This window comes from Eumetopias jubatus, unplaced genomic scaffold (genome assembly GCF_037043125.1).
Source record: "Eumetopias jubatus isolate StellerSeaLion01/CBP00866 unplaced genomic scaffold, mEumJub1_p1.0 scaffold_4, whole genome shotgun sequence".
Taxonomy (NCBI): Eukaryota; Metazoa; Chordata; class Mammalia; order Carnivora; family Otariidae; genus Eumetopias; species Eumetopias jubatus.
In genome coordinates, this window is record NW_028274810.1 from 172,529,985 (window position 1) to 172,551,418 (window position 21,434).

The 21,434-nt window shown below is 41.0% G+C and overlaps 1 long non-coding RNA gene across 1 annotated transcript; it reads right to left on the reverse strand.

Moving 5' to 3' along the window:
* Nucleotides 1–11,354: 11,354 nt before the first annotated feature.
* Nucleotides 11,355–21,309, reverse strand: LOC114213429 (uncharacterized). The gene is made up of 3 exons (XR_003610216.2): nucleotides 21,192–21,309; nucleotides 18,830–19,022; nucleotides 11,355–11,583 (listed from the first exon to the last, which is right to left on the reverse strand). It is a non-coding gene; the product is annotated as an uncharacterized LOC114213429 (long non-coding RNA).
* Nucleotides 21,310–21,434: the final 125 nt, after the last annotated feature.

Sequence of the window (21,434 nt, forward strand, 5' to 3'; positions counted from 1 at the left end):
TTACATATGCTCAAGGTGGCGTTTCATTTTTAAAAAATATTTAATTTTTAAAGATTTATTTGAGAGTGTATGTGTGTGCGTGTGTGCATGAGCCGGGGGAGGAGCAGAGGGAGAGAGAGAATCTCAAGCCGACTCCTGGCTGAACTTGGATCCCCGAGACAGGGCTCCATCTCAAGACCCTGAGATCATGACCTGAGCCAAAATCAAGAGTCAGACACTTAACTGACTAAGTCACCCAGCTGCCCCTTCAATATTTTATTTTATTTGTTTTTTAAAAGATTTTATTTATTTATTTGACAGAGAGACACAGTGAGAGAGAGAGAACACAAGCAGGGGGAGTGGGAGAGGGAGAAGCAGGCTTCCTGCTGAGCAGGGAGCCCGATGGGGGGCTCGATCCCAGGACCCTGGGACCATGACCTGAGCCGAAGGCAGACGCTTAACGACTGAGCCACCCAGTTGAGAGAGACAGAGAGAGAGCACCGGGGGGGGGGGGGGGGGAGGGGGGGCAAAGGAGAAGCAGACTCCCTGCTGAGCAGTGAGCTCGATGCGGGGCCTAATCCCAGGACCTGAGTTGAAGTCAGACGCTTAACTGACTGAGCCGCCCAAGAGCCCCAATATTTTATTTTTAAGTAATCTCCACACCCAACAGGGGGCTTGAACTCACAACCCCAAGATCAAGAGTTGTATGCTCTGCTCACTGAGCCAGCCAGGCACCCCTCAAGGTAGCATTTCAAATTGGTGGGGGAAGACTAGATAATTCAGTACTAACAGCATAAGGACAATTGGCTTAATTACCCATAAATCATGGGTGATTTAAAAATCTAAATGTAAAAAAACAAAACAATAAAACTATTTGTAAAAAAAAAAATTTAGAAAAATATCTTTACAAACTTTGGGTAGGAAAGAACTTCCTTAGCCTGACACAAAACCTGGAAGCCACAATGGATTGATCAGATTACGTGGAGATTTTTTTTTAAAGATTTTATTCATTTATTTGAGAGAGAGAGAAATGAGAGATAGAGAGCACGAGAGGGAAGAGGGTCAGAGGGAGAAGCAGACTCCCTGCTGAGCAGGGAGCCCGATGTGGGACTCAATCCCAGGACTCCAGGATCATGACCTGAGCCGAAGGCAGTCGCCTAACCAACTGAGCCACCCAGGCGCCCTAGATTATGTGAAGATTAAACACTTTGGTAAAGAGCTGTGCCTCTCCATGAAATCCCCAGGAGAGCCATAGCATGGGGTGAGAGATGGGAGCTGGGAGGCAAGTAGAGGGAGTCTAGGAAGGGCACCCAGGAGTCTTTTGCTATGCTTTGCTTTGATCCTGAGCATTGCTCCCTGCTCAGAAAAGCACAGTGGATTTCTTACTTGGAATTTGATAGCTTTTTAAAAATTTTTTATTTACTTATTTATTTTTATTTTTATTTTTTAAAGATGTTATTTATTTGACAGAGAGAGCGCAAGCAGAGGGAGAGAGAGGGAGAAGCAGGCTCCCTGCTGAGCAAGGAGCCTGATGAGGGACTCAATCCCAGGACCCTGGGATCATGACCCGGGGCCTAAGGCAGACACTTAACTGACTGAGCCACCCAGGCGCCCCTTGATGGCTTTTTTGAAATGTATTCCTCCTAGTTCCTAGTATTTCTAATTTTAAAGGAATTTAAATGAAATAAAAACTCACTTGGGGCACCTGGGTGGCTCAGTCAGTTAAGTGGCCAGACTCCTGATTTCAGCTCCAGTCACCATCTCAGCCCCATGGTAGGCTCCACACTCAGCAGGGAGTCGGCTTGAGGATTCTCTATCTCTCTCTCTCTCTCTCTCCCTCTCTGTCCCTCCCCCTACTCTCTCTATCTAAAATAAATAAATAAATCTTAAAAAAAAACCCTCACTTGTATCTTCCCCCAAACACCACCATAACTCTCATATAGCAAAAGAGACTAAAGTTAAAAAATGAGTGATACACAGAAAATAAATTTGCAAACTGGGTAATAAAGGGTTGCTATTCATTATATAGAAAATGTTCTTTTAAAATCAGAAAAGGAAAATAAAAAATAAAACAGACCAGGATGCCTGGGTGGCTCAGTAAGTTAAGTATCTGCCTTCAGCTCAGGTCACGATCCCAGGGTCCTGGGATTGAGTCCCACATCAGGCTCCTTGCTCCCCAGGGAGCCTGCTTCTCACCCTGCCTGCCGCTCCCCGTTTGTGCTCTCCCTCTCTCTCTCTGGCAAATAAATAAATAAAATCTTTAATAAGTAAATAAACAGACCAATGATATGAATAGGCAATTCAATGAGAAGGCATACAAGTTGCCAATTAATAAATAAGCATGTGTTCAACCTCACTACTAATCAGAGAAATGCAAATTAAAGCAAGATGGCTTTTTTTTTACCTATCAGCAGCAGTATACCAAGTGGGGATGGGTGGTGTGAGCAGTCAGCAGGAAGGAGGGCAAGCAATCAGGAGAATTTTCAAAATAATAATAAAACATATCATCATGCTAATTCTAAAATATGTCATTGGTACAATATTCTTCCCTACAGGGTTAGGCTGCTTCCGCTGCCCCAAACCCACCAGGCCCCTATTAGAATAGCAAAAATGTAAAAGATTACTAGCAACCTATGTCAGTATATGCCCACACACTGTTGGTAGAAGCATACAGCTTTTTTGGATGGCAAATCGGAAGGACTTAATCAATATTTTAAAGAGGTATTTCCAGGCGCCTGGGTGGCTCAGCTGGTTAAGCGACTGCCTCCAGCTCAGGTCATGATCCTGGAGTCCCGGGATCGAGTCCCACATCAGGCTCCTGCTCGGCAGGGAGTCTCCTTCTCCCTCTGACCCTCCCCCCTCTCATGTGCTCTCTCTCTCTTTTTTTTTAAAGATTTTATTTATTTATTTTGAGAGAGGGAATGAGAGATAGAAAGCACGAGAGGGAAGAGGGTCAGAGGGAGAAGCATTTTCTCTGCTGAGCAGGGAGCCCGATGTGGGACTCGATCCCGCGACTCCAGGATCATGACCCGAGCCAAAAGCAGTCGCTTAACCAACTGAGGCACCCAGGCGCCCTCTCTCTCTCTTTCAAATAAATAAATAAAATCTTTAAAAAAATAAATAAATAAATGGGTGTTTCCTTTGACCCAGTAATTCCACTTTTTGAAATCTAGAGTACTGAAATATCCCTAATGTGTCTAAAGATATGTGTACAAAAAAAGATATATGTCCAATAAACTTTGTAAAGGGGACAATTTGGGACACAACCTAAATATTAACCACTAGGGGAATGGTAAATAATGTATGGTACATAGCAGAATTCTCTGGAATGGTTGAGAATTGGACTAGATAACTCCTCAGATCTTTTACAATCTTCCAATTTTATGACCTTTGATTTTAGGCTTTTGAGGACAGTACCAAAAAAGGGGCATCAAAGATAATTAAAGCAATGACACCATTAATGGAATAACCACGCACTTCTTTAAGATAATCATTTAGAATAGGAAATTAATATTTGAAACCATCTTGGGGCACCTGGGTGGCCCAGTCAGTTAAGTGTCCAACTCTTGATTTCTGCTCAGGTCATGATTTTGGGGTCGTGGGATCGAGCCCCACGTCGGGCTCCACACTGGGCATGGAGTCTGCTTAGGATTCTCTCTCTGCCCCTCCCCACCCCTCTCTAAAAAAAAAAGTCTTACTTTGAAATAATTTTGTATTTAGAGGAGTTGTAAAGATAGTACAGAGTTCGCATATACCATTTACCCAGTTTTCCCTATGCCAACATTTTATATAACCATGGTATTGTCAATAATATTCATGCCCTATAACCTGTTGAAACAACAAAGCCAAAAGAACTAGTGATCTAATTCTATTTACTGCAGGTAATAAGACTCTGCTCCATTGGCAACAGAGGCTAATTATAGCAAAGAAACAAAAGTCATCCTTCTTGGAGAGACCAACATTGAGGTGAAGGAAACATGCATTGTTTGGCCACTGCTTTTTCTGTGCATCCTTGAAGTGGAATGAAACTTGGCTTTTTACTGATGCCAGTTCAACTAATTTTAATTTTCTAATATCTGAAGTGAAAAGGGCTGAGGTTAGCAAGCTGAAGCATTATCTTAATTGTTTTGGAAAACATTTGAGAAACTGCTATTTTCAGACTCTGTTAATTTAATAACAGTAGACAAATCACAGTGAGTAAGCAGGTCAAGAACTTGAGAAGACTGAATGATAAGATTAAAACATTAAGCATAAGTACTCTTATTTAACAGCTTGCATATGCATGCCAAGTGTGGTGAGTGTTTATGGTTCACCAACTGTGTTGTATGCCAGACACTTCAAAGAACATTCCAGAGAGATGGTCTGACTTACTGGAAGTTTAAAGGCTCAAACCCCATATTTTATCCTGTTTTTTTAAAAACAGTTTTTATTATAAAATATTTAGACATTTTACAGGATTAATCCAGTTCCTACAAGTCAATACCATAAATTTTAAAAAGAAGAAAAAAGGAGGAAAAAAAGAAAAAGCAGTGCTGTGGATTAAGAGACTTAAAAGATCTAACAACCAAATGCATTGTGTAGATCTTACTTAGGTTCTGATTTGAACAAACCAACTATAAAAAAGACATTTTGAGACATAAAGAAATTTAGTTATGGAATTGGCATTAGATGTTAGCAATAAATTGTTAATTTTGTGAATATGGCTTTGTGGTATGTAAGAAAATGTTCATATTTTGGAGGTGGATCCTTAATATGAAGGGACAAAATTATATATTTGGGATTTATTTTTAAATAATTCAGCAAAGGAAGAAAAAAAGTAACAGATGAAGTAAATGTCAGCAAACTTGACAATCATTGAGTAAGTAATTCCCAAGGTAATGGGAATTAATTATACTTTTTAAATGAAAGTTAGATTTTTTCCAAGAAAAAAAGTTCTCACAAAATACCCACAAAATTTAAATTGGGGGTGGAGTTGTGGTTATAACTCTATACCTTCCAGACCTATAAGGAGTCTGTGATGGTCATCACAAACTGTACAAACGATCCTTTACAGATGAAGGAAGTCTGTTTCATTTGCTGTTGTGGTTTTAGTAAACTCTCTGACAAGAGGGAGACATACTCTGAGCTCACCAAAAACCCCCATTTGCCAAAGGTGCTATGAATGGTAACCCTGCTTCCACTCTTGATCTTCTGCAGTCATTCTCCATCTTCTAGCTAGAGTCATATTTTAAAACCATAAATCTGGGACGCCTCGGTGGCTCAGTCGTTAAGCGTCTGCCTTTGGCTCAGGTCATGATCCAAGTGTCCTGGGATGGAGACCCACGTCCGGCTCCCCGCTCAGCGGGGAGTCTGCTTCTCCTTCGGCCTCTACCCCTCTCCCCCCCACCCCCCTCCCGCTCATGCTCTCTCTCAAATAAATAAATAAATAAAATCTTTAAAAAACAAAACAAAACCCCCATAAATCTGGTCACCTCCTTCTGTGCTTAACACCCTTCAGTGGATTCCAGTTCCTGGGATAAAATCAAAAGCTCTAACACGGCTCATACAGCCCGATGCGAGCGAGCCCACGTCTCTCCAGCCACCGCTCTGCTTCTCACTGTGATCCCGCCCTGCTGGCTTCTTTCAGCCCTTCAGCCGCCAAGTTCTGTTCTGGCCACGACCTTCTGAGAGCTGGTCACTCCTCTTCGAACGTCCTTCTGCAAAACATCTTCACAGGACACGCCCCCACCATTTTCTTCCTTACAGAAACAGTTCTTTACTCTTTTAGCAATTTTCACAATTTATTTGGTTTTATTTATTTCATGTCTGTTTTCCCACTCTTCATGTGTATTCTGTTTATCGTGATATAGCCAACAATATCCGATTTTTAATGAATCAGTTAAGAAACATTTCTTGCCCAGCTTCCAGTCCCATAAATATCATTGAAATATTGAAATTTAGTTTTGAAATATTGGAGAGGGCATTTAGTGAATATTATCCCCCAAATTGGCTTAAGCTTCAGAAGAATTACGGTTGAGGGATTGGAGGGGAAGGGAGTGGGGTAGGATGGTGCAACCCGTGGGGTGGGGGGCATTTGAGAGGAGAAATATCAGGGTGTAGCAAATGATGATTTGGCTGCTGAGTAAAAGCTTACAAAAGGGAGATGTTAAGGCCACTGTGATTCTCGGCGTGTTTGGATTCATAAACTTCCATTTCCCTGTGATGGCTTTTCCGTTCAGTCCGCACCTTGACTTCCATCCTAGCTCTCAGCTGTGCAATGAGACACTAACAGGAGGGGTTAGGGGTGGGATGCAGACAACTGACCAGAAGCTCTCACTCCTAGGCCAGGGAGCAAAAGTTGGCAGAATACATGCAAAAATGTACAGATCCACGGTCACAGGGAGATCTTAGCAAAATTCCTTTTTTTTTTTTTTTAGGATTTTATTTATTTATTTGAGAGACAGAGAGAGGGGAGGTCAGAGGGAGAGGCAGACTCCCTGCTGAGCAGGGAGCCCAATGCGGGACTTGATCCCATGACTCCAGGATCATGACCTGAGCAGAAGGCAGTTTAACCAACTGAGCCACCCAGGCGCCCCCTTAGCAAACTTCTTTAAAAGTTGAGAGCTCAAGTATACAAAATTTGAGCAAGACAGTTAACAAATTTGAGCCAATGGATTTATATATAACTGTACACTGTCTTAAAAATTTAAACACTACATAGTGCTTATGATGTGCCAGGCACTGTTGCAAGTGGTTTATAGCTATTGGCTCATTTATTTATTTTTTAAAGATTTTATTTATTTATTAGAGAGAGTGAGTGAGAGAGAGAGCACAAGGAGAGGCAGAGGGAGAAGCAGACTCCCCGCTGAGCAGGGAGCCCAATGCGGGGCTTGATCCCAGAACCCTGAGATCCTGATCTGAGCTAAAGGCAGACGCTTAACTGACTGAGCCACCCAGGTGCCCTGCTATTGGCTCAGAGTACATATTCTTTCTCAGGTTATATGGAATTGTCGTAAAAGTGATCATGTACTGGGTCACAAAGCAAGTCTCAACAAATAATGAAAATTCAGTATCTGTAGAACCAATCATACGTAGTAAAAGGACAAAAACATGTAACCCAGCAGGTTCCCTAACAAAGGCAAGGAGAGGCGGGGAGGGAGAGTAGGGGGTGGGTGAAGCAAGAAGTATTAGCTCTACTGAATATGTTTTATTTGAGACGAAGGAAGGAAGGAAAGAAGGAGGGGGGAAGGAATGAAGGAATGAAAGAAGAAAGGAATGAGGAGGAGGAAGGGAAATTTCTCTTAAATGGTCCAAAAAAATAATCTGCATATATAATATAGAGAGCTAAGGATGAGCAAGTGTATAAAATACTGACATTTGGGAAACTCTGAAAGGTGTGTAGGAATTCTGTAATATTTTTTTCAATTTTTCTAAAAGTCTGAAATGATGTTACAGTTTCAAAGAAATTATAGTAATTACGCAGTCTCAGTGTATGGGTAAATAAATACCACAGTATCTTTCTTACCTTTTCAGTATTTAATGAGAAAAAAGGAAAACAATTTAAATCAAGCATAGCAAGTTGTCTTTAAGAGGAACCCCAGGTGTCGGAAGAGGTGAGGCTGCAGTTCACCCACAGAAGACTGCCTTTGAGTAAACTGAAACAAGGAGCTCTCAGGGGGCTCTGCAAGCAGAGGGGGCCGAGGGCTTGGTCCCCGCTCTCCCCTGAAGCTGCTGCCCAATTCTTTAGCCCTGAATGCACATCTTATTTATCTGCATTTGGCAGTTTTTCTCTATGACAGGATAAATGGATTAATCAACATTAGGACACACCTAGAATTGTTTACCCATTAACTACTTCTGTGCATGTATGCAATGTTGTTAAGTCACTATAGAATGCTCACTGTAAACAAAGCACTGCATGGGATATAGTAGAAAAATATAAAAATAAATACACGACGTGGCCAAATGCTCACTCCAAACCCATAATCTGACAGAGAAAGGAAAAGCATGAGTGCCTATGTGTGCCGGAGGTTATACTTTCATTTTTGCTGCCTCATTTCATTTCCATACCAATTCTGTGAAATAGATTTTCATTATTCCTGTTTTATCCATGAGGAAGCCCAGAAAAGTTTTTTTTAAGATTTTATTTATTTATTCATTTATTTGAGAGCGAGAGAGAGCCAGCACGAGCAGGGGGAGGGGCAGGGGGAGAGAGAGAAGCAGGCTCCCCACGGAGCAGGGAGCCCAATGTGGGGCTGGATCCAAGGACCCCAGGATCATGACCTGAGTCAAAGGCGGATGCTTAACCAACTGAGCCACCCAGGTGCCCCAAGCCCAGAGGAGTTATTAACTAGGTCAAAATAACACAAGTACCAAGTGACAAAGCTTAGGCCTGTTCAATTCCAAAGTCCATGCTCTTTCCACATCACCATGTTTATAAAAGTCACAAAAGCATAAATACTGTAAATTTCACTTACTCAACACCCTTAGGGATGAGTCATGCTAGATAGATGACTAAGTAAAAGGCCATTCTCTAGGCAACATTATTCAAAACCTTCTAAGGTTAGAGCAGAGAACACTCCAGAAGCCTCTGGGGAAGAGGATTTTCTTTTCTTTTCTAAGATTTTATTTATTTATTTGACAGAGAGAGACACAGTGAGAGAGGGAACACAAGCAGGGGGAGTGGGAGAGGGAGAAGCAGGCTCCATGCTGAGCAGGGAGCCCAACTCGGGGCTCGATTTCAGGACCCTGAGATCATGACCTGAGCTGCAGGCAGACGCTTAACCAACTGAGCCACCCAGGTACCCTGAGGATTTTCTTCCCTGCATTTCTTTTCCCTCTTAGGCTTCTGGCATTTGAAGCCCAGGACACCTGGTGTCTGACAGGTTCTCCCTGAAAGCTCCAGAAGGTGCCCAAGGATTCCTTTTTCCTTTTTGTTCCCTTAAAATCAAATTGAGACAGACTGGTAGTTCAGAAATAATTTTAGTACATACAAAGGGAGAAGAAAACAAGAAATATTTACAGAAAATACAGCCAGTGTAAAAACAGTTGGATTTCTAAAGCAGTTTTCTGATACCAGATTGGGTTCAGCACCTACTCCGTCCTGAATGTTAGTCCTGAATGTTAGAACACTGCCCAAAGGGTGGTATGAGTCTGCAGGCCTGTTTCTCATCTCATTCCTCAGCATTTTGCTATGTCCTGGTCAGGCAGCTTTTGGTATTTATCTTGTCCTTAGTCCGAGAAATGGGTCTAATAATTTATTCTATTCCGTCCACATATCACCACCCTGAATTTTAGGGAATAAAAATATCTCATTCAGAGAGATCAAATGGAGAGATCATGCAGGCATACAGTACCTAGTAAGCACTCATATTTTTCTTGTCTTCCTCATCTCTGCACATGTGCAGCAGCAGCAGCATCATACCAACAATAATTGTAGCTAATAGTTGCGCATTTACTATGTCTCAGGCACTATTCTAAGCACTTTACATGCATCAATTAGTTTAATCCTTACCACAATCTTATGAGATAGGTACAATGACCACCTTCATTTGATGAAGACACTGATGCACCAAGAAGATAAACAAGCTGCTCAAATTCAAAAGCTGGGACTCAGTCTAACCAGCTGAGCTCCAGAAACAGCATTTCTAACCACCATGCTACACACATAAGGGACTCTCCTGTGTCAAAAGTTAGCCATCTAGACCTTCACAGATCCTTCCCCTCATTTTGCCTAGAGCTGATACCAGAGCAAGAAGAGATAGAATTGAGGGAACATAAAAAAGAGCCTATAAGTGTACCCAATCTTATATATCATTTATGCTTAAAGTTGCAGCTTTATAATCTTCAGTACCGTTTGAATTCTTAAAGCGGCATTTAAAACTTCCAAAATCAACTTAAAAAAACATGTGTCAAGGTAGATTCGTTTTGGGCGACAAAATGACCAAGCATAACTAACTTTGGAAAGGAAGGGATTTCACATGGGAGGAAGTTTTTTGCTTGTTGTTTATTTTAATGTCAGTTAAACTACATTAAAACAAGAGCTCATCATGAGGGGGGCACCTGGCTGGCTCAGTAGGTAGAGTGGGAGGCTCTTGATCTTGGGGTTGTAGCCCCATGTCATGTAGAGATTACTTAAAAAATGGGGCTAGTCTTATTTGGGGTGCCTGGCTAGCTCAGTTGGTAGAGCATGTGACTCTTGATCTCAGGGTCATGAGTTCAAGCCCTACATTAGATGTGGAGCCTACTTAAAAAAAAAATTGGGTTGTAAAACAATAGCTTATCAGTAAATAGTGAGTATTTCTCCGTATCATTAGGACAGTGATTAAGAACAAGGGTTAAGAGCAGACGTGGGTTGAATTCCAGCAACACTACTTCACTAGCTGTTTGAAGTTCTGTGTTTTCTTTTCTATGCACGGGAATAATGATACCTATCATCTAGGGATATTGTTAGGCTTAAGACAATACAATTAAGGTGACTAGTACAGTGCCAGATTCATCACAAGCACTCAATAAGGTATTTTTCTTTTTTATGACATCACTGTAACGGCTAGAGTATCCCATCTCATGGCTGTGCCAGATTCCATTTAACCAGTCCTGCATTGTTAAAATTTGGAACTTTTTTTTTAAGATTTTTATTTATTTATTTGACAGAGAGAGACACAACAAGAGAGGGAACACAAGCAGGGGGAGTGGGGGAGGGAGAAGCAGGCTTCTCGCAGAGCAGGGAGCCCGATGCAGGGCTCGATCCCAGGACCCCGGTACCATGACCTGAGCTGAAGGCAGACGCTTAACGACTGAGCCACCCAGGTGCCTGGAACATTTTCAATACTATCAATAATATAAACAATAGCAAAATTTCCCCATACATTTCTGGTTCTTTCTTTCTTTTTTTTTTTTAAAGATTTTATTTATTTGACAGAGAGAGACACAGCGAGAGAGGGATCACAAGCAGGGGGAGTGGAAGAGGGAGAAGCAGGCTCCTGGCTGAGCAGGGAGCCCGATGTGGGACTCGATCCCAGGACCCTGGGATCATGACCTGAGCCAAAGGCAGACGCTTAACGACTGAGCCACCCAGGAGCCCCCATTTCTGGTTATTTCTTTAGGGTTAAATCTTATAAGTGATTTGGTAAATCAAAGAATATCAACATTGTAAACTTGTGACACACATTGTCAAATTATCAACCAGTATATAGTTTTACCAAGTTAATCTTCTATGTATTGAAGGGATTTGGTCAACTCTTGCCAACAGCAGACATTTTAAAGAAATATGCTAATTTTATGGATCCTCCCAAATCTCATTTTATCAGATATTTCAATTTCTTCTTTTGTTGTATTAGAAAGGTCTGAGGCTCTATAAATTAAAGTATGAGACTGGCAGAAAAATAGAAAAATAATTGGGATAAGTAAACATTTTAATGTAGCATGTTACAGATGGGGCACTTCAAGACGTTTATGAGGGGCTGGGTTTTTCCAGTGGTTTTCAAAGTACACCTTGTGGGGAGGTGGGAATGGGGGTAAGCACTGCTGGCAAGTTGCATTAACTCTCATTCATTCCCATTTCAGCCATATTGGTCTGTTTTACATATTGAACTTATTGGTAAGTTGATCTGAAGGGTTCTGGACCTGAAAACAAAACCAAAAACATACTTAATGCAAGGTTTTGGGGCAACTGGTATTTTGCAATATAAAATAAGTAAATAAGTTGAATCTCTCCCTCACATCCTGTGCAAAAATACATATCAGCTAGATGAAAATATTAAATGGGAAAAAACCCCCATGAACTACCAGAAAATATGGACAAGCATTAAGCCCTTTTAAAGCACACTGATAAAAGCAGAGACCATGACGAGAGGCACTATTTCTCTGTGTTGGTTTTTCCTACAATATATGCCTCTGACACAGATTCAAAATGATTTTGTGGCTAAGGGGGTGTGGAAATGCTACACATCAATAATAATGCCAAGGGTGGCTTAGGGTATTAACATCCCCGTTATCTCTATCAGCACCCCCAGATCACCTGTTAATATATGCAGTAAATATACACGGTAAATAAAATAATGTGCAAAATGAAAGCTGTAATACATCCTAGTATGTTATGCTGCAAGCCGACTCTTGCCATTAAGCCCTTCTCTCCACAGACATTCTAGAAGCATCACTGCTTGTCCTCTGGAGTCAGAGTGTCATCAGCATAGAAAGGCTCTGACAAGTACTTAGTGGAAAAAGAAGAAAACTAACTTCATTTACTTACTGTTTTATCAAACTGACTTGACTACAGAACCCTCCCTTCAACATGATACCTATTAATATCCATAGAATTTGTGGAGCACACTTAGCAATGTCAGGCTAAAAATTAATATTTGAAGGAGAAAATGCTCAGCAAGAGGTGTTATTGTGAAAGACATACGTCCATTTATTGTTATTTTTTTAAAAGATTTTTTATTTATTTATCTGAGAGAAAGAGTGAGCAGGAGAGACAGTACAGGAACAGGGGCAGAGGGAGAGGGAGAAACAGGCTTCCTGCTGAGCAGGGGGCCTGACACGGGGCTTGATCCCAGGACCCTGGGATCATGACTTGAGCCGAAGGCAGATGCTTAACTGACTGAGCCACCCAAGCGCCCCCATTTATTGCTATTTGACCAATGCCCAAATTGAGGTGCTCTCCAGTGTTGTGATCTGCTGACACCTAGTGCTGATGCTTTAATTTAGTGTACACACACACACACACACAATTTCCAATACTTTCCTGCCCACCAAAATAAAAACCTTGCAGACAGCATTTATATTCTTGTACGTAATTATAATGCATTTTTATCTTGGAATATTATGAAAGGACTTATGTAAATGATCCAAAGGGCTAAGAAAGTATGCTGCCTTGTACTTTTGCTCTTCTCTCACCTATTAAAATGTCTTATGAGACTATACATATTAAAAAAATGTGTCAAGTAATGCTTTTTCTGACTCTTTATGTTATATCCATGAAGGGAATTGAATTAGACTGTGTTTAAGGGACAGAGCTAGAAGGTTCAGATAGAGAGATCAGGCCATTCTACAAAAACTGGAGATTGTAACTGGAATGAAGATAAAGTGTTTCTTTCAGTAAGCTCTTGAACCTATTTTCTTTTACCCCAAAAGTACCCTTTGGGTTTTAAATAAAGGGAAGGAAAAAGATGAAAGAAGGAAAATTAATATAACTGCAGTGATAAGCATTCTCCTGCTCCAAGGACAGTGGTTATTTGGTCCAGCCATTTAAATTAGTGTTAATTTGAATTATGAACCATTGGGCTTATGAGCATGAAGATGCAACTTTTTTTTCCTTTTTTCTATTATTATGTTATGTTAATCACCATACATCATTAGTTTTTGATGTAGTGTTCCATGATTGTTTGCGTATAACACCCAGTGCTCCATGCAGAACGTGCCTTAATACCCATCACCAGGCTAACCCATCATCCCACCACCCTCCCCTCTAGAACCCTCAGTTTGTTTTTCAGAGTCCATCATCTCTCATGGTTCATCTCCCCCTCCGATCCGCCCCCCCATTCTTCCCCTTGTGCTTTTTTTTTTTAAACATATAATGTATTATTTGTTTCAGAGGTACAGATCTGTGATTCAACAGTCTTGCACAATTCACAGCGCTCACCATAGCACATACACTCCCCAATGGCTATCACCCAGCCACCCCATCCCTCCCACCTCCCACCACTCCAGCAACCCTGTTTGTTTCCTGAGATTAAGAATTCCTCATATCAGTGAGGTCATAGGATACATGTCTTTCTCTGATTGACTTATTTCTCTCAGCCTAACACCCTCCAGTTCCATCCACATCATTGCAAATGGCAAGATTTCATTCCTTTTGATGGCTGCATAATATTCCATTGTATATATATACATCTTCTTTATCCATTCATCTGTCGATGGACATCTTGGCTCTTTCCACAGTTTGGCTATTGTGGACATTGCTGCTATAAACATTGGGGTGCACATACCCCTTCGGATCCCTACATTTGTATCTTTGGGGTAAATACCCAGTAGTGCAATTGCTAGGTGCTATGGTAGCTCTACTTTCAACTTTTTGAGGAAACTCCATACTGTTTTCCAGAGTAGCTGCACCAGCTTGCATTCCCACCAACAGTGTAGGAGGGTTCCCCTTTCTCCACATCCCCACCAACATCTGTCGTTTCCTGACTTAATTTTAGCCATTCTGACTGGTGTGAGGTGATATCTCATTGAGGTTTTGATTTGGATTTCCCTGATGCCGAGCGATGTTGAGCACTTTTTCATGTGTCTGTTGGCCATTTGGATGTCTTCTTTGGAAAAATGTCTGTTCATGTCTTCTGCCCGTTTCTTGATTGGATTATTTGTTCTTTGGGTGTTGAGTTTGATAAGTTCTTTATAGATTTTGGATACTAGCCCTTTATCTGATATGTCATTTGCAAATATCTTCTCCCATTCTGTCCGTTGTCTTTTGGTTTTGTGGACTGTTTCTTTTGCTGTGCAAAAGCTTTTTATCTCAATGAGGTCCCAATAGTTCATTTTTGCCCTTGCTTCCCTTGCCTTTGGCAATGTTTCTAGGAAGAAGTTGCTGCGGCTGAGGTCGAAGAGGTTGCTGCCTGTGTTCTCCTTTAGGATTTTGATGGACTCCTGTCTCACATTTAGGTCTTTCAACCATTTTGAGGAAGATGCAACTTCTGATCTATATTAAATGTGTCTCTGTATGCTTAATAATGTCAATGCAATGATACCCATTTGCACAAATACACTGTATTAATAACTTCCAGGTTTTCTGCTACTAGTTGGAGATCAGATCACATATTTCAATAAAAATTCTAGTGCTACAAAATCCTGGAATGCCAATTTTAATTATCATCTGGTAACTATAAAGTAGTCACTTATTATAAGATAGGTTTAGTATTTTTGAATATCTGACATCTTTTTTTAAAAGTAAGTTCTATGCCCAACGTGGGGCTTGAACTCAGTACCCTAAGATCAAGAGTTGCATGCTCTACCAACAGCGCCAGCCAGGCGCCTCACCCCTTTTTAAGTATGACATCTTAATTTAATAGTATCTAATCTGATTATTGCTGGAAACCACAAAACAATTCCTGTGTATTTACTAGTTCACTTATAGTTACTAAGTTGTTCCGAATGAGTGTGTGTGTATGTTTGTGTGTGCAAGTGTGCATGCTTTGTGCAATTTCTGTTTCTAACTGGAACGTGGCACTGGCAGTTAAAGTGTTGGCTCTTTTGAGTTTGGCATGTCTAGGTTACTATGTGACATGTGATGACCCAACTCTATCAAAATAACCGTGAAATCTTTATACATTTAGTCATGATGTCCTTTGGTTTTCACCTGACACAAAATCCTAAACACTACATGAACTCATGCATTCAGAATTTCATGTTTTAGGGTGCTCATTTGAGAAATCATAAAATTGTTTTAGATTAGTACTAAAATGCCAACAAAGGATTTTAAAACATTTCTTAGAGAAGTTGTGGATTTTCTATGATGGTGTATGTTTGGATCTCAGGCTGAGAACCCTGCCATGGATGACAGCCATTCATTCATTCAGCAATATTTGCTGAGGCTACATGTGCCTGGCACAGGGACTCGAACAATCAACAAACTGCCTGCCCTTAGGAACAGCCTTACAGTCTAATGGGGAAGGAGGACAATAAACAAGTAATTATATAATTTCAGATAGTGATTAGTGCTATCAAGAAAGTGAGCAGAGGGACATGGAGGGTGAGAAGGACAGAGGTGCTATTTTAGAGAGGTTGGCAGAAGTGGCATCTTGCTGGAGCTGATATTTGAGCAGACACCTAAGTGATTACCTGGAAAAAGTTTTCCAATCAGAAGAAGGGCAAGTGCAAAGGCCTTGAGACAGGAATGTACACGGAGTGTCTGAGGATCAACAAGGAGGTCAGTGTGGCAGACGCATGAGCTAAGGAAATAATGTCTGAAGTAGCCAGGGGCCAGATCACACAGGGTCCTGTAATGTCGTATAGACTTTGCTGGTCCTTAGGAAAAAAAATGGGATTGCAGAAGGCATGCTTTAGGTAGACTAGAGGTGAAACTCCGGTCTCTGGAACTCAAATTTTACTTTTTTTGGGGTAAGATTTATTTATTTATTTGAGAGAGAGAGAGAACACAAGCAGGAGGGGCAGGGCAAGAGGGAGAGAGACTCTCAAGCAGACTCTGCAGTGAGCACAGAGCCCGACATGGGGCTCGATCCCAGGACCCTGAGATCATAACCTAAGCCAAAACCAAGAGTTGGATGCTTAACTGACTGTGCCATCCAGGTGCCCCTTTATTCTTTTCCTTTTTAAAATCGACTTTATTGGGGCGCCTGGGTGGCTCAGTTGGTTAAGTGGCTGCCTTTGGCTCAGGTCATGATCCCAGAGTCCTGGGATCGAGTCCCACATCGGGCTCCTGGCTCAGCGGGGAGCCTGCTTCTCCCTCTGACCCTCTCCCCTCTCATGCTGTTTCTCTCTCTCTCTCAAATAAATAAATCTTTTTAAAAAATCAACTTTATTGAGGTATAATTTACACACACAAATGCACCCTTTTTAAAGTTCAGTTGGATGAGTTTTGGCAAATGTATATATCCATGTCATCACCATAATCAAGATGAAGAATATTTCCATCATCCTAAAAAGTTCCTTTGTTCCCTTTTACAGTCAGTCCCCATCCCTTGACCCCCACCAGAGCTAGGAACTCACTGGAATTTGGGGAATCATTATTTTTAATGTAGACTTAATAGCTGTAAGGACTTAGATTTGTGCTGCCAACAGAGAGCCATACCCACACGTGGCTACTTAAATTTAATTAAAATTAAATAAAGTTAACAAATCAGTTCCTATGTTGCACTAGCCACATTAAGTACCTAATAGCCACATGTAGCTAGTGGTTGCCATATTGGGCAGGACAGGCATAGGACTTTTCCATCACTGCAGATAGTTCTATTGGGCAATGCAGAGATGTTACCTAGGTAGAATTTGACCTTTGCCACATGAACGCAGGCTCAGCAGCCTACCTTAACTGACTGAGCCACCCAGCCACCCCTCTCTGCAACTCACAAAGTCCTCCTCCACCCTTTGAAATACCTTCTTCATGAGCCTTTTGAGAATTGCTCCTCTCTGTCCCCAGTTGCTGTCTGATACAGAAAACGCAAATGCTTTCTGGAACCAGGAAGGTAGTATGTCTCAAGGGGACCTGGTATATGATGTTAGAGTAAAGTGCTGGCCACTGTGCAAAGATGTTCACATTCAAAAAAAAAGTTAAACTGCTGCTGGCCAAACAAAAACACATGTAAGCCAAGTTTGGCCACTGGCCACCAGTCTGCACTCACTTCTTGGCTAATTCTCTCTCAAATCACTAAGCAGCTGTGATGTAGTGGAAAGAGTGAGTGAACATGAACCTTGATTTGAAGCCCAGCTCTGCTACTTGCTAGCTGGGTGGTAATAATATTGATAATAATGTTAACCTTCCAGAGTTAAATCTTCTCATCTGTATAATAAAAACAATACTACCTATGTCACAGGATTTGTTTTTCTTAAAGATGTTATTTATCCATTTGAGAGAGAGAGAGAGAGAGAGCACAAGCAGGGGGAGTGGCAGAGGGAGAGGGAGAAGCAAGCTTCCCACTGAGCAGGGAGCCCCATGTGGGGCTTGATCGATGTGGGGCTCGATCCCAGGATCCTGACCTGAGCCAAAGGCAGATGCTTAACCGACTGATGCTTAACAGGTGCCCCTCACAGGATTGTTTTAAAGATTAAGATAATATTCTTAAAAACACCCTCCCTACAATAAGCCCTCAATAAATTTTTCATAGCATCTGTGATATTTATTTTCTTGTATTGTTTTGATCGATTATATGCTTTATTCTACCTGTATTTATGAACAATTTGGTTAAGCCTATTTCTTCTGTTAGACTCTTGAGTTCCTTTGGGTCAGGGATGTCCTTCTGCATCCCTTTAAGTACCTACAGTACCTATTCAAGTAATTAAGTCCCTTGTATGTCCATCGTGAGATTCAACAAAAGCTTATGACTCAAAGTCCGATTGGGGGAGGAATCTGGAGGAACACAGTCAACTCTTAGTACAGATGTATATTTCATATAGGAAAGCATGTGGCTGGGGCACCTGGGTGGTTCAGTTGGTTAAGCGTCTGCATTTGGCTCAGGTCACGATCCAGGGGTCCTGGGATTGAGACCAGCCTCAGAGCTCCCTGCTCAGTGGGGACACTGCTTCTTCCTCTTTCTCTGCCCCTCCCTCCACTTGTGCTCTCTCTCTCTCAAATAAATACAATAATCTTTAAAAAAAAAAGTATGTGGCTGACATAATGATTCCCAAAGTTATGATTCCCTTCCTTTTCCAACATAAAAGAGAAAAAACAATCATGGTTGTTCTCTTAAGTGGATGCCTCTTGCTTTTGCATTTACTAGGTTTGCTAACAGCAATACAGGAATTTTAGAAGTGTCATACTAGAAATTTATGGGGGAAAAAGGGTTTCAGTTTTAACTACATTTTGGCCATTCAGATAGAAGTGATGCTGGGATAAAGGCGGTAGAAGAGGTATGTATCAGAGCAGCTAACACTAGGGGCTCAGCTCATTTTCCCATCCAGAATACTGAGACAAGAACAACAACTATTAGGAATCTCATAAAGTTCTTGTGAAAGTTATTAGACAATTAAGGTCATGGAATTTGTGGAGAAGAGGAAGGAAGCATGTGTATCTCACATAAGCAGGTTAGAAGCTTTCTGTACTCCTATGGCTTTATACAGCATGTCATATTTTGTCCTAACAAAATTCTCTTACTTTACAGGTACCCATGCCTTCCAAATGCCTGTAAAAGACTAATTTACATACTGAACTTGGTATGGTTGATATCATTGCCCCTTGGGATGCCTGGGTGGCTCGGTTGGTTAAGTGTCTGCCTTCAGCTTGGGTCATGATCCCAGCCGGGATCCTGGGATCCGAGTCCCACGTCGGGGTCCTTGCTTGGCGGGGAGCCTGCTTCTTCCTCTGCCTGCCACTCCCCCTGCTTGTGCTTGCTCGCTCTCTGGCAAATAAATAAATAAAATATTTAAAAAATATTGCCCCTTTATTGGTAAGCTTTCTTCTTTCTGAACTTTGCATCTACAGACTCATTAAAAAAGTGATTTGTAGGTTAAATGACCTAATTTAACTCCAGAATTGATTGAAAACTTAACTCCTCTCCTTCCCCCTTATTAACTATGCTTTATACCAGGGTATTTTATCTTTTCCTCTCAAAAGTATCATTCTTAAAACTAGGAGAACCATAGTAACAAATGGGTTTAAATGTCAGATTTAGTTTGGTAAAAAAGTTTCTAACTAATCAAGGTTCCAAATGAGGAAAGTGGATCAGTCGAATGGACTGTGCTTGACAAGCCAGAGAGAGGCCACCCATTTCTTCAGTAGGGTTTTGTCAAGTATGATTTTGTCAAGTATGATTCAGAACGACACATTCGGATGCAACTTAAAAAATCTATTTCACTGTTCACATGTATTATTAGTAAGGAAAATCTGCCTTGGTGATGTCAAGACATAAAAGTGCATGCCAGTGTGCACACTGCTGTTATCTTTCATGTGCTCTGAAGCTTTCATAATTCAATTCTTTGGATTCTGTATGAGGAAAATAAAATTTCACTGCAGGTGTAACTTCTCCGTAACAGAAGACAATGATTTCTACTTAATGGGCATATTCAATTTCTCAACTTATAAACACTCAATAAAAAATCAGTTCCAAGATCACGTATATAGTACTACCAAACTATTGTCAAAATAGAAATAAACAACTTTTCCTGCATGAATTAAGAAAAACTTTATTGAAAAAATTATCCCCTTTAAGTAACATTACCTATCTTATATGAGGTAACATCATTTTTTGCATGGACCTGGAAGAACTGGGTGAGGAAATAACATTTGAAGACTTTCTCTTTCAAACATATTTCTTTTGAAGAAAACTGTAGACAATAATTAGGGTGAAAGTCAGTACTAATACCCTTTAGGAGTGTCTTACAGATGGTTCATTTCAAAGCATCAAATTCTATTTACACAAAAAACCTAGTAAGGTAAACAATTCCCTTGGCAGCTGCAGAAGACTCAAATGACCTCATGGATTGCACTGATGTATCTATTTTGTGCCAAATGTTTCAGAAATCTTGAGACAGTTCACTTATCTAAGGTTCAGAAAGCAAGAATTTCCAGAATAAGTGAAAGGGGCTGACTGTACAATAATAATTAAAACAATACTAGCTTTCAATTAACATATCAATGTGTTTTGCATGAAGAGGCAGTTTCCAAGCACACAATAAAGCTGTACTGCCCTCTTAAGGGTAAACATCTTTACCACTCACTCCTTGAGTCACTAACAGACCCAGAGGCTTAACAAAAGGTCTGAGCTTAACAGCTCTTTTCTTTTGTAGAAAATAGTGTAAAAAGCACTCTTTGGGTCAGAGATACACTGGTGATTTGACCTTGCACAAGTCATTTAATTCCTAGTATTAAGTGGTAACGTATTAATGGACTGGTGAGAGAATGAGATGATATATATGAACATATGTAAACTATAAAGCAATAGTAATGAGAAGTTAGTTATTATTTTATATAAAACTGGTATAACCTTTCGTGCCTATATCCCTGTCTGTAAAATGGGTACAGATCTAGATCTGAATGCTTAACCGTCACTTACTGGCTGTGTGAACCCGAGGAAGTCATTTCCTTTCTCGACGTGTTTTCTAACAAGGTTATTATGAAGATCAAATGATACCGTGTTTGTAAAGGCTGCAACAGGAATATATTAAGAACTTAAAAAACAGCTGTTACAGCTCTCTGAGGAGAGGGCCATAAGGAGCAAACTATATCTAGTTAAAACGCTTTGTATGTATATACGACTCTACACGCATCCAAGGTATTGTTATTTGTACTGTAAACTGCAAAGACATACAGGGAACTAGGAAACAAATGGCGCCCCAGTTACCCTCACTAGAGAGGGAAAAAAGGCAGAAAAGGGGACTTAGGCACTCAGTGGCTTGGAATACAGGTAGAAAAGAGAACAGAGAAGTGTGGCAGAAAAAAAGACCTTAAGAAATACTCCGAGAATCAATTCATTGTTTTCCCCCTTTTTCTTTTACGACCTCCGGTCTAGATTAGATCATTTCATTCAACTTCCCAGCCCGCCATATCGCTGGACATTTATTTACTGTACCTTCTTCACTGAGAGCCTTTCATTCCCCTCCCCTTCTAGGAGTCGTGAACTTCAGACCCTCCGCTTCCGACACCCATTCCCTTTAATTCTGTTTTTACCAGGCTTCCCTGTATCCTTCTATCCGCCTAAGGGGGAAGTGAGGCTGAACGCACCGAAGGGCATCCTAGGAAATGTGGTCTCTCATTCTCTTTTGCTTGCGCTCTAGAAATGGGAAGACGACAAAGGAGATCCAGTTAAAACTAC